The 12,474-nt window shown below is 47.7% G+C and overlaps 1 long non-coding RNA gene across 1 annotated transcript; it reads right to left on the bottom strand.

Moving 5' to 3' along the window:
• Positions 1 to 16: 16 nt before the first annotated feature.
• On the bottom strand, positions 17 to 12,454 carry LOC119265242. The gene is made up of 3 exons (XR_005131519.1): positions 12,339 to 12,454; positions 12,148 to 12,256; positions 17 to 68 (listed from the first exon to the last, which is right to left on the bottom strand). It is a non-coding gene; the product is annotated as an uncharacterized LOC119265242 (long non-coding RNA).
• Positions 12,455 to 12,474: the final 20 nt, after the last annotated feature.

The following is a 12,474-nucleotide window of genomic DNA, read 5'->3' as shown; positions in this document are numbered from 1 at the left end:
AGTAATAGGCGCCGAGGTCCCGGGTCCATCTCCTTCTTCATGTCTGTTGTCCTCAATCCATTATCCATCTATGAATAAATCAATGCAAGGCCTTTTCTTTAATACAAAAGCACCACTCATCCTAACTCCCCTTTAGTCCGTTTTCCTCACCATTCGTATTATACTGAGTCCACCATCTTCATGGACGTGGTCCTGAGTCCATCGTTATCATGCGTATTGTCCTCATCTTCATGTCTGTTGTCCTCAATCCATTATCAATCTATGAATAAATCAATGCAAGGCCTTTTGTTTAATACAGAAGCACCACTCATCCTAACTCCCCTTTAGTCCGTTTTCCTCACCATTTGTGTTGTCCTGAGTTCATCATTGTCATCATGTGCATTGTCCTGAGTGCACCATCTTCATCATGTGCGTTATCCTGAGTTCTGCATCATTGTGTATGTTATCCTCATCTTCATGTCTGTTGTCCTCAATCCATTATCAATCTGAATAAATCAATGCAAGGCCTTTTGTTTAATACAAAAGCACCACTCATCCTAACTCCCCCTTAGTCCGTTTTCCTCACCATTTGTGTTTTCCTGAGTCCATAATTGTCATCATTTGCATTGTACTGAGTCCACCATCTTCATGGACGTGGTCCTGAGTCCATCGTTATCATGTGTGTTGTCCTCATCTTCATGTCTGTTGTTCTGACTTCATTATCAATCTATGAATAATCAGTGCAAGGCCTCTTAATACAGTAAGTAATACTTACTGTATTAAGTAATACTCAAAAGCACCACTCATCCTAACTCTTTCCAGATTTCTGACACAGAAACCAGGAATTCAACACGCACTTACTACACCTTACCCTTATTACCAACACAGCCAGCAGTGGAAGTCAGATCAGATCTCGGTAGAGTCCGTCTTCCGGTGTTAATTAACACATTAGGGTCGTGCCGTTGCCTTCACAGAGTGCTTTTAAGAGGTTGGGGGTGCCGGTGTTCTGTCCACCTGTGCTACTCATCGAGCTGTCCTACTTCGATTTACTGCGCATGCGTACATCGCTTTCTAAGCTAATTTGTAGGAAGGCTCATCAATTCTTGCTACCTTGGTTAGAAAGTGTGTAATTAATGGTGAGTGTTTATTGCTTTTAATTAATTTAATACTTTACACTATTACTACTGTATATTTACTGTAAACGCAAAAGTAATTAGCATTTTAGACATTTGTTAACGCCGCAGAAATGTTAGAAAAGTATGGCACAAGTTTTACTGTTGAAATCGTTAGGGTTAGCGTGTACGGTGACAAAGCGTAATAAAATCGATATGTGCTACCCCTAATATAATACAGGTAGGAGGATCTGACACTGTATTTTGATGGGCATGAAGGGGAGGGGTTGTGGGACAGCGATGTGAGCTGATGAGGATCAGGTGTGTAAGTAGAAAGGAGGGGGGGTGGCTTGAAAAGGGGGGGAGAGCATGATGGCGTTGGCTGGAGCTAGGTGCAGGGCTTTGTTGTGGTGGCGTTTCGTCAAAGAGTTCGAGGACTCGTGGTAGAATGGGGCAGCTGGAACGCGGTTGAAAGACTTTTGTGAACTTTGTGCGATGAACTAAGCTATTATTTTGGGTGACTATTTAACTAATAAAAACCGAGCGAGACGCTGACCGGAGGAGGGCAAATATTATCTGGACGACGACGGACTTCGGCATTCCACGGGGGGGTCTCGACGGCCACCCGGCGAGGGAAGTCTGGAATATTTTTATTAAATTTTGTAGGTGTGTGTGTGTGTGTGTGTGTGTGTGTGTTGTATGTAGTGTATTGTCATTTAACTGCTCAGGGCTATCGACCTCGTCAATCACAGTACAGGGTATATCGAAGTGTTTTATCACAAGCGTGTGTGCGTGCAGTGTTAGTTTGCTGTGAGATATTTACATTTTGGAAAGAGTGGCACGTGTTGCAGTGAAATTTACATCCTGGACTGTTGAGGGACTAAATGTTAGCCCTTGTATGTTTTAACACATTTGATTGTTAATAAAGACTGTTATATGGAGACAATTTATACTTGCTGTGTGTGCAGGTGTGTTATCGGGCTCACCCAGACCAGACCGGGTATTTAAAGGTGGTGGCAGCGTATACTATTGGTCCAGTGGCTGAAAGCCCTCTAGTGGTTTCCAAAGGGAATTATAGGTATTCCTTTAGGGACACCACATAAAAAAAGTGGGGGGTCATTACACTGGTGGCAGCAGTGGGATCAGTCTTGCTTTTTTTTTGTGTGTGTGAACATATAGGGTGCCAAAATGCATGAGCCAGATCAACCTGCAGATACAGTTGGTGGTTCTAGTCATGTCCCCCAGTCTCAGCACTCTCAAATCAGCCAAGTTCAGCGTCCAGTATTTATGCCAGAGTCCTTTACAGGTTCAGGGCGTGACTGGTATGACTGGTCCGAACAATTTGAAATGGCAGCTGAAGTAAATGGTTGGAATGATGCGTTTACGCTTAAATTGATGTCTCGAGACATATATAGTGGGCTTGCGATAGAGGAAAAGAGCAGTTATCCAAATTTGAAAGCTGCCTTAACAAAATGTTTTCAACCATGTGATAGTGCTGAGTGGAACCGGGTGAATTTTATAGGTAGGAAAAGGCTCCCTCAAGAATCAGCTAGGGAATATGGTAATTCCCTAAGGCGTTTTAGTTATTAAAGCTTATCCGACGGTTGGTGCTCCAACTCAAGACCTTCTGGCTAAAGATCATTTTATTGCTAATGTTGGGTCAGCTGAATTGCGTATTCAGTTACGTACTGCCAAGTTGGAAACATTAGAGGAAGCTATTAATGTAGCTTCTGAATTGGAACTTATACGTGGGTTGGAGCAGTCTCCATCTAAACAGCCAACCCAAGTATTGGTTAATACAGCTACCGTCTTAGACTCCCAAATGCATACACTTTTGGGAGTAGTAGAGGGCCTTAGACAGGATGTAAAAACCCTTCAGAATACTGTCAAAAATCTTCAGTCGAGAATTGGTGAGAGTTTTGAGAGTTCTAAAACGTCTGAGGGGCAGAACCAAGGGAGGATTGTGGGGGAGAGAGCTCCTGAAAGGGGGGTCTGTTGGGAATGTGGATGTAATCGTCATATTAAGAGGGATTGTCTGTATTTGAAGGGAAACTAGAGGGAGCTGGTTCAGCAGGCCTAATGCCAGCTCCCTGTTTTACCAGGTCAGGGCTTATTATTAGTGATGCCTAAAGGGGATTATGGGCTGGGGGTATATGTGTCCGCCCAGGTTGGGGGTCATGATGGACACCTTTTAATAGATACAGGAGCTCAGGTGTCCATTATTTCTAAAAAAAATTGGTTAGAAATTACAGGGGGTAGATCTGATCTCCAAAATTATGAGGGTCGAGTGGCTGTAGCTAATGGTGGTGAGATGGAGATTTTGGGGAAGTGGCAGACCGTATGCCAGTTTGGAGCCCTTGCCCTGGTAGTAGAGTTTTTGGTCGCTGACATACCTTTGGGGATTTTGTTGGGGATGGATTTTCTTCAGAGGTATGGTGCTGCTTGCAGTATACATACTGACCAGGGGAGAAATTTTGAATCCCATCTGTTTGGTGAATTGTGCAGATTGTTAGCTATGCACAAATCACGTACATCTCCATACCATCCTCAATCTGATGGGTTGATTAAACGTTTTGACCGCACTCTCCTATCTATGTTGTCTTTGTATGTGGATGCTAACCAGCAAAATTGGGATGCGCTTTTGCCCTTTGTAATGATGGCCTATCGAAGTAGTGTGCATGCGAGTACTGGATTCACTCCAGAATGAGATTGTGCTTCCAGTTGATGTTCTTTTGAAGGCTGGTTCGCAGGAAAAATTTCAGTCTGCAGATGAGTATGTCTCTAGTATGGCGGGAATTTTATCCACTGTTTGTGATGCAGTCAGGAAGCACCAGGCTAAGGCCTCAATGGGCAGAAAGAAAATTTTGACATTAAGGTCAATTTTCAGTATTATTCGGAAGGGGAATTAGTTTGGGTGAGAAATGAGGCTAGGAAACATGGGGTATGCCCTAAGTTGCAGAGACGGTATCGAGGCCCTTATAGAATTCTGGAAAGGTTGTCAGAGGTTTTGTATAGAGTCCAGCATGAGGAATCGGGTTCTGAGATGGTGGTGCATTTCAATCGCTTGAAGCCTTATGTTATGCCATCCTTCATAGGTGCGGCTGACTCTCAGGATGGTGGTTTGGAGAGACCTCCCCCAACGGCCGGTCGATCTTCGCGGCAACTGGGAGAAATTAGTGTGCCATCGATGAATGGTTATGGGAAAGTCTGGACCTTCAAAAGAAAAGGCCCTGCCCCAGCTCCCGCCCCGGCCTCTGGCGCCCCAGCTCCCGCCCCGGCCTCTGGCGCCCCAGCTCCCGCCCCGGCCTCTGAACGTTGTAACATCATTGGGCCCATTGACTGTGGAGAGGGACTGGGACTCTCGGCCTCAAAGAATACGAAGGCGGCCTAGATGGGGGAATGACTTTGTTTGAATGACTCGGGGACGAGTCCTTTCGAAGAGGGGGGAATAGTGTGATGTGCATGAAGGGGAGGGGTTGTGGGACAGCGATGTGAGCTGATGAGGATCAGGTGTGTAAGTAGAAAGGAGGGGGGGTGGTTTGAACAGGGGGGGGGGGAGCATGATGGCGTTGGCTGGAGCTGGGTGCGGGGCTTTGTTGTGGTGGCGTTTCGTCAAAGAGTTTGAGGACTCGTGGTAGAATGGGGCAGCTGGAACGCGGTTGAAAGACTTTTGTGAACTTTGTGCGATGAACTAAGCTATTATTTTGGGTGACTATTTAACTAATAAAAACCGAGCGAGACGCTGACCGGAGGAGGGCAAATATTATCTGGACGACGACGGACTTCGGCATTCCACGGGGGGGGGGGTCTCGGCGGCCACCCGGCGAGGGAAGTCTGGAATATTTTTATTAAATTTTGTAGGTGTGTGTGTGTGTGTTGTATGTAGTGTATTGTCATTTAACTGCTCAGGGCTATCGACCTCGTCAATCACAGTACAGGGTATATCGAAGTGTTTTATCACAAGCGTGTGTGCGTGCAGTGTTAGTTTGCTGTGAGATATTTACATTTTGGAAAGAGTGGCACGTGTTGCAGTGAAATTTACATGCTGGACTGTTGAGGGACTAAATGTTAGCCCTTGTATGTTTTAACACATTTGACTGTTAATAAAGACTGTTATATGGAGACAATTTATACTTGCTGTGTGTGCAGGTGTGTTATCGGGCTCACCCGGACCAGACCGGGTATTTAAAGGTGGTGGCAGCGTATAATATTGGTCCAGTGGCTGAAAGCCCTCTAGTGGTTCCCAAAGGGAATTATAGGTATTCCTTTAGGGACACCACATAAAAAAGTGGGGGGTCATTACAGTATTTTAGCCTATCGATATGTGCTACCCCTAATATAATACAGGTAGAAGGATCTGACACTATTTTTAGCCTATCGATATGTGCTACCTCATATATCACAAAATAGTCACGGTATTTTTCGACACGGTAGCACATATCGATAGATACGATTTATAAATATACGCTACGGTAGGACGTCTCGACGAAGTAGGACAAATCGATAGAACACCGGCGGGATGGTATTGGGGGCGGAGTTGGCGGCGGTGTACAGACGCCTAACGACGCCTGCTTACCACGGCCCTTTTGTACAGAAGGCCGGGACTTTTATTGTAGAATCTCCTGACTTCGTGTTTAGAGTTTCCTGTTTCATCAGCCTGTATTAGCAACGGAGCTGTATTTGTTGGGCACGCTCCGATTTATAGTTTAAATCTTACCTTCAATCGAAGTTCCCTTTGGTTCTTGGGTAATGGTTGTGGCGTTTCCTCACAGTCAATGACGAGAAGTAAGTCATGTTGTTGTTTCGCGGGTATCTCCGTTTCGTTTACTTGGCTGTAAATCCATATGTTTCTAAGTTGCCTATTATTAGCGCTTAGCGCTACCTGCGATACCATTTGAGAATGTTTCAGGGGAGTTCTCCTGTCCTCGGGAGATGAATGTCACATTTGCATTACCTCCTTTGACCTCTAGATGGCTCATGAGACTGTATAATGTCTGCTCCGTGACTAGGCTGTGTTTACTACTGGAAATCGCCAGCGATTCATGTTTGTATTGTTAGTGCATTACAGGCACTTAACTGTTAATGTAATTACAGATTGTTATTTGTATTTTATAGTGCCTTATTTCTATTTCTTGTTTCCTCTACCCTCTCAGACTGTGAGAAATGTCAACCCATCCCGCTTTCCTGAGAATTTGAATATTAATGCTACCTGTTTGAATTACCTCTAAGAATACAATTCGATAACCAAGCCCATTGTCTCCTCATCATTCCTGTACCTGGCATTCTGACCGATGCCCCATGTTGGATGACGCTAACACCTAAACGAATCATCTATCCTTGCACCTCCCCAATATTGGTCCTTCGAGCCGGATAGCGTATTCAAGATGGAGTTTGGTGAAGAGGCCATGCCTGACGTGCGTCCCAAACGGCAAATACGTCGACCTCCCTGGCTTGATGACTATGATATGGACCCTCACATGGGCTCATCAACGCCCGCAACGGGGATGCATTCAGGTCATTCAAGACCCCTAACCCCACGGACTCGTCCTGTTAGCCGCCAGAGTGATGCTGCTTACACTGAGATTCCTCAGCTAGCCATCAGCTGCCTCCAGAGGAGAGATCTGATCAGTGATGACTTCCTACCCAAATACCACCACCTGCAATGCTCACACCTATCCCCCCACTCCTCAGCAGAGTTGAGAGCCATGCAAGAGGAGAACGCTAAGCTGCTCCAAACAACTCCATACTCGCCTGGGATGGACTCTTCAAGGCCCTGTCCGACTCATGGGGCGGCCATCACACTCCAGAGTGTCTGTTTTATCTCTGCCACCCCACCGCCAGAAGAGCTCTTCAAGCACGTCCAACAGCTCTGGCAAGTGGACACGGTACCTCACCAGCGAGAGAAGGAAGTGACCAGGTCAAAGCAGGACAAGCAGGCAGTCGCTCTGCTCGAAGCTAAGACGGTCCGCGTCAAAGTGGAAGGAGTCCACCGGTATGCTACTCCCCTGCTGCGCCATGCAAGTATGCCACCACTGTGTTCACCTAAAGAGTCAGTGATGCCCTTGCTGCGTAGCACGGAGAGGCGCCTCCTCAGAGACCCCCAGCAAGCAGATGCGTACAAGATTGAAATGAACAAGCTCATGGAAGCTGGTGTGGTGAAGGAAGTTAGCGAGGAGAGTTCCTCAAAGGAAAGCTGGTATATCCCTCATCACCTTGTGAGCCACAACGGCTCCCTTGGCGCCTCCCTTCTAGGCGTCCTTGTGAGGTTCCTTGAACACCCTGTGGCGGTCAGCGGAGACATCAAGGGGATGTTTCATCAGGTCTGCCTCCTCCCTGAGGATTGTCACCTCCTAAGATTCCTGTGGCATGACCTGAAGGTCAGTGAGCCTCCTAAAACCTTTGAGTGGCAAGTCCTACCATTCGGTACTACCTGCAGCCCCTGCTGCGCAACGTACGCACTCCAACGCCACATAGTCAATCACACCAAGCCTGATGACAGCCTGAGGTTCTCCGTGGAGAACTTTTTCTACGTGGACAACTGCCTGCAGAGCGTACGCTCAACAGGTGAAGCCAAGCTGCTGGTGGACCGACTCCAGGAACTGCTGGCCTCTGCAGGCTTCCAACTGCGGCAGTGGGCCTGCAATGACCCCAGCGTCCTGAGCCACCTACCTCAAGAAGCCAGATCAGAAAGCCTCGACCTGTGGCAAGCCGAGGATAAGTCCAACCCGCTGGAGTCCACCCTTGGCCTCAGCTGGAACTGGCGGACAGATACCTTCGGCTACAAACACAGACCAGTTGTATATGATGCCCCAACGCAGCGCAACATATACAGGGTTGTCGCCACACAGTACGATCCCCTGGGCTACCTGCTGCCCTACTCTACCTGGGCAAAGCTCATCATCCGTCAGCTGTGGGACAAACAGCGTGGCTGGGACGACCCCAACCTGCCAACTGACCTCCTGCAATCCTGGTCCACCTGGGAAAGTGAACTCAAGTACCTACCCCACATCGCGTTTCCTCGCCCTTATGCGCCTGCCAAAGCCAACCTAGAGGGTGCTGCACGAGAACTGCACATCTTTGCAGACGCTTCAGAGCAAGCCTATGGTGCGGTGGCCTACATGAGGACTGAGAATGCTGATGGCCATGTAGACCTGTCCTTCCTCCTTGCCCGCTCTCGAGTAGCGCCGAAGCGCATGCAGTCCACCCCTCGCCTGGAGCTGTGTGCTGCTCTGGTTGCAGCCCAGCTAGCTCGCGTCTTCGAGCGAGAGCTCACCTTGCAAGTGCCCCGTACTGTATTATGGTCTGACTCCACTACAGTACTAACCTGGCTACACTCCGAATCTTGTCGCTATAAAGTCTTCGTAGGGACAAGAGTAGCTGAAATTCAAGAGCTAACGGAGTACTGACTACTCTCAGCCGGGAAACCTGTCCTGTCTGGTAGCCGCCTCATCACCCTGGCTCCTGAGATGGACAAGTCCACAGCCCTCATTAGGGTTGGTGGACGTCTCAGGAGACTGGAAGGGCAAAGCGACACGACCCTGCACCCCGTTGTCCTGGACGCCTCTCACCCAGTTTCACGCCTGCTCATCCAGAAGTACGATGAAGACCTACATCATCCTGGTCCCGAACGCGTCTTCGCAGAGCTGCGGCGGTCGTATTGGGTGATACATGGAAGAGAGGCGATCCGAAGACACCAGCGTACCTGTGTGGAGTGTCAACGCTGGAGAGCTCAGCCGGCAGTCCCAAGAATGGCTGATCTCCCCGCCGCCCGTTTACGACTACACAAGCCAGCGTTTCATTCTTCGGGCGTGGATTGCTTCGGCCCCATGACTGTGAAGGTGGGTAGGCGCCACGAGAAACGCTGGGGATAATCTTTAAGTGTTTAACTACCAGAGCGGTATACCTGGATCTCTTGAACACTATGGACGCTGATGCCTATCTCATGGCTTTACGACGCTTTATTGCGTGGAGAGGCACTCCAGCTGAGCTGTGGTCCGACCAAGGGTCTAATTTCAAAGGAGGTGAAAGGGAGCTTAAGGAAGCTTTCGCCAGCATGGCACCCACCTTGCAAAGGCAACTAGCTCGCCAGAGGATCAAGTTCCACTTTAACCCCCCTGCTGCCCCACACTTTGGGGGTGTGTGGGAAAGCGAGGTGCGTTCAGTCAAGTCTGCACTTTATACCTGTGTAGGGTCTCAACCCGTTCCTAAAGAGGTGCTCCTCACCGTACTCCTGGAGGTTGAGGCCATCCTCAACGCCAAGCCACTGGGCTACGTGTCAGCCGACATTGCAGATGTCGATCCGGTAACTCCAAACAGCCTCCTCATGGGCCGGCCTGATGGGTCACTTCCCCAAGTGGTCTACCCCGAGTCCGAGATCCTGAGTCGTCGGAGATGGCGGCACTCGCAGATCCTGGCGGACCACTTCTGGTCCTGATTCATCAGAGACTACCTCCCCAGCCTGCAGACCAGACAGAAATGGCACTCCTCTCCTCCCGAGCTCCTGGATAATGCTGTGGTCATGATGGTGGACCCGCAGCTTCCTCGGGCCTCATGGCTCAGTGGTCGTGTGACCTAGGTTCACCGCAGCGACGACGGCTACATCAGGTCCGCTGATGTCCCTGACTGATTGTTCCTTTATTGTTAACAAACGTGCACTGCACGTTTGGGGGCGGCTGTACAGAAGGCCGGGACTTTTATTGTAGAATCTCCTGACTTCGTGTTTAGAGTTTCCTGTTTCATCAGCCTGTATTAGCAACGGAGCTGTATTTGTTGGGCACGCTCCGATTTATAGTTTAAATCTTACCTTCAAGCGAAGTTCCCTTTGGTTCTTGGGTAATGGTGGTGGCGTTTCCTCACAGTCAATGACGAGAAGTAAGTCATGTTGTTGTTTCGCGGGTATCTCCGTTTCGTTTACTTGGCTGTAAATCCATATGTTTCTAAGTTGCCTATTATTAGCGCTTAGCGCTACCTGCGATACCATTTGAGAATGTTTCAGGGGAGTTCTCCTGTCCTCGGGAGATGAATGTCACATTTGCATTACCTCCTTTGACCTCTAGATGGCTCATGAGACTGTATAATGTCTGCTCCGTGACTAGGCTGTGTTTACTACTGGAAATCGATTCATGTTTGTATTGTTAGTGCATTACAGGCACTTAACTGTTAATGTAATTACAGATTGTTATTTGTATTTTATAGTGCCTTATTTCTATTTCTTGTTTCCTCTACCCTCTCAGACTGTGAGAAATGTCAACCCATCCCGCTTTCCTGAGAATTTGAATATTAATGCTACCTGTTTGAATTACCTCTAAGAATACAATTCGATAACCAAGCCCATTGTCTCCTCATCATTCCTGTACCTGGCATTCTGACCGATGCCCCATGTTGGATGACGCTAACACCTAAACGAATCATCTATCCTTGCACCTCCCCAATACCTTTTGCGCCTGTGCACGGCTCCAGCCCTCCTCCTCTTGGGCACGGGGCGAATGGCTCTGCGCATGCGTCTGCGAGGCATTGCGATCGTTACTACAGTGGTATCTGCCGTTACAGATCGCCGGACGTGGCACCCCTATTTATGTCCTCGGTTTGATGACCTCATCACGCGCTCCAACAAAACTACCGTCTTAGAAAAAAGCCGGTTCACTTCTCTCATTGTTACGTAACAGCTGCCCACTGCAGCCTCACGAGCGTTCATCATTGTTACGTCACCAGGGGCGGGGCGGGGCGGGGCGGGGGGCTCCAACGTCACTGAGATAATCACATCTTCAAACAGTAATAAATCCGTAGAGGATCGATCAGGAGGGATGCCATATGTTTCTGTCATTGATGTTATTTCTTTGACGCCACCATTTTGGTTGGCAACATCAAGTTCATTCAAGTAAGACACTTCTAAATCTCATTTTAAAGCGCATATTTGGGTTTATTGCGTTCATTTTACCTCATTTGTTGCAGCAGTGATAACAAATGAAAGCTATGCTATTTGAACTGTCCTGTCATGTCGCACGGTGGCCACGAGATGGCAGCAGGCACCATATTATGAAAAAACCCGCCCCCCTGCGCTGCGATTGGCTAATAATTCACCAGAAGAGCAGCCAGAGCTGTGGTAGAGCTTCTCCTCACCTCTAGGCAAGTAGAGGAAGAATAAGGCGTGTAGGGATGTACTGTATCACAACAACAACAATAATAATAATAAAAGCTGTTAAATACATTAAATCTGTGCATTCTATGAAGTCTTTAGTAAACAAAAGTATATTTCCACTTATGTACCAGACAAAGTCTTTAAATGTTGATCTAGACTAGATTTTAGAAGAGCAACATTCAGGGCATAGCGGCGTTGTAAGAATGAAGGAGATTGCCCATAGTTACTTCTGGTGGCCAGGGTTAGATGCAGCTATCGAGGAGAAAGCCAAGGCTTGTTCATCTTGTCAGAAACACAGAAACATACCACAAGTAGCACCGCTACACCCATGGGAATTTTTAAACGAGCCACGGCAAAAAATTCAAATAGACTTCACTGGTCATTTTGAAGATCATGTTTCTGACACAGGAAGCTTTGGAGACCTTACCCCTATTACCAACTCAGGGAGCAGCAGAAGTCAGACCAGATCTTGGTAGAGTCCACCATCATCATGTGTGTTGTCCTGAGTTCTGCATCATTGTGTGTGCGGTCCTGAATCAGTCACTCAGCAATGGAAGTCAGAATAGAATGAGTGACTCAGCAGTGGAAGTCAGAACAGAATGAGTGACTCAGCAGTGGAAGTCAGAACAGATTTTGGCAGAGTCCATCTTCATATTTAGTTCAGTGTGCAGTGTTAACTAATACAACATGGTTGTACAGTTGCTTTTGCTTTTATTCATGCATAAGAGTTGGGGGGGGGGGGGGGGGGTAAGGTGCCGAAAGATGCTTCTTCATCATGTGTGTTGTCCCGGGTCCATCTCCTTCTTCATGTCTGTTGTCCTCAATCCATTATCAATCTATGAATAAATCAATGCAAGGCCTTTTGTTTAATACAAAAGCACCACTCATCCTAACTCCCCCTTGGTCCATTTTCCTCACCATTCGTATTGTACTGAGTCCACCATCTTCATGGACGTGGTCCTAGGTCCATCATTATCATGTGTGTTGTCCTCATCTTCCTGTCTGTTGTCCTCAATCCATTATCAATCTATGAATAAATCAGTGCAAGGCCTTTTGTTTAATACAAAAGCACCACTCATCCTAACTCCCCCTTAGTCCGTTTTCCTCACCATTCGTATTGTACTGAGTCCACCATCTTCATGGACGTGGTCCTGAGTCCATCGTTATCATGTGTGTTGTCCTCAATCCATTATCAATCTATGAATAAATCAATGCAAGGCCTTTTGTTTAATACAAAAGCACCAC

Source organism: Pygocentrus nattereri, chromosome 15 (genome assembly GCF_015220715.1).
Source record: "Pygocentrus nattereri isolate fPygNat1 chromosome 15, fPygNat1.pri, whole genome shotgun sequence".
NCBI lineage: Eukaryota > Metazoa > Chordata > Actinopteri > Characiformes > Serrasalmidae > Pygocentrus > Pygocentrus nattereri.
This window is presented reverse-complemented; position numbering and strand designations above follow the sequence as displayed.